Here is a 1,976-nt window from a genome sequence, read left to right as displayed (position 1 = left end):
TATGTCAATAGTGATCTTCCACTACTAAAAAAAAAATTATTTTTGCATTTGCACAAATCCTAAATATATGATATTGATTGGTTGAAGGAGAGGTTTTCTTCTAGCTGGTCGTCCATAATACCCAAGCTTATGCATATATGTAACAGACGTTCTTTGACTAACTTCTAGCTGTTTTCCAATGTCAGAAGCCTTCGAACGTTGGTTCGTTTACCACAATTCTCTTCAAACAGTGAGGCTTCCTTTCTGGAGACCGAGATCGGCCGGGACGAGAATCTGTTGATTCTTTGATTCTCTTCCTTGGCTTTTGAATTGCACTATAATTCTATTAACAGCAGCAAGAGGAATTTGAAGATTTTCGGTAATTTTGACAGTTCTGCTGAATTTTTGGTGCGTAGCATGGTTATTCTTCGTAAATATTTAATATAATGGCACCTGGAACGAAACATAATAATTACATTGTAAATTCTACACAGCTGAAAACATATTAAGACGCTTAGATCAGACATTTTGACAATTAAAGATGTCTATTTACTTCCTGCATGTCTGTGTATGTATGTTTCGTATTTTAACATTTCAAATATATAACTAAAACGTTTTTTTCACTGTCAAACAAGTAACTATTAAATATGTCGCAATAAAATATATAACACTATATATAGTAAAGATAAATATAGTCAGAGTTATAATAAACAGCCGTTACGTCATTTCGAAATTTACAAGACAGGAAAACAAATACAGGAATATTTCATGAGCAGACGTTGATTTAAAAGGAATATCCACGACGGAATATTTTCTCTGTTATCGTCTTCTCATTGTTTGTCAGTAGATAAAGATATAAATATTCATCTTCATAACCGTTCTGAATGAAACTGTGCATAGGAATTATATTCTACCTAACATGTGAAGACACGCACATGCTCACATAACACACGTACATACATACATACATACATACATACATACACTGCCTAAATACCAATCTTGAGAAATTAGGCTTCTCAAAACCAGAAGGGAGGAAGGTAAGATAGATATGGTTTGTATATGTAAACAGATAAGCACACATATACGAGAGAATACTCTACAATTCTACATTTAAAGAAAAGATATTAAAATGTCTACCTGACTGTCACTCATTGTCCAACGTCTCAATGAGCTACTGGTGCGTCTATATTCGTTTTGCTTCAATATATATAAAGCTTCATGTCTTCTAACGATGTATATACATTTTGTATGATATACAGATATCAATTTCCTGAATACATTTTCTTCATTTGCATTCATTATATTATTTCTCATTCTTTTCGTTCATTCGCTACTTTTATTCTTTTAATCGTTTCAGTCATTGGGCTGCAGGCATGTTGGGGACTCAGTTGGGGGTTTACACACCACGCGCACAAACACAAACACCTACCCACACGCACACACACACCACGCAGGCTCACGCACATGCATACAGACAAAGACACACACACACACATACACATACGTATTTCAACAGATAAAATTCTCAAATAAATCAGCAAAACCGTTTTCGTTGTCATCCACACTATTAAATATGCAACAGAAAAAAAAAAATCATATAATACAGTACGTTTCAAATATAACCACAGTTGGGCTGAAGACCAACAGCAGTTACATTGTTTCGAGGTTAGGTTTATAAGACACGGGGAGAAGTAGAATAACATTATACGAGAAAAAAATCCACTATGCGATATATTCTACGTATCTGTCTTACTGTTGGTAAGTATTTAAGATACAAATGTTTATCTTCCGAGATACAAATGCTCCAACGTAATCTCTGTATAAGATTTAATCTAATTAAACACCACTTTCTTCTTATATATTTCTTTGCGTACAAACACACGCATACACACATATACACAAACACAGACACACACACATATGTATATATGCATGTATAAATATGAATAGATATGTATGTATGTATATATATATATATATATATATATATATAT

Source organism: Octopus bimaculoides, chromosome 18 (assembly GCF_001194135.2).
Source record: "Octopus bimaculoides isolate UCB-OBI-ISO-001 chromosome 18, ASM119413v2, whole genome shotgun sequence".
Taxonomy (NCBI): domain Eukaryota; kingdom Metazoa; phylum Mollusca; class Cephalopoda; order Octopoda; family Octopodidae; genus Octopus; species Octopus bimaculoides.
This window is presented reverse-complemented; position numbering follows the sequence as displayed.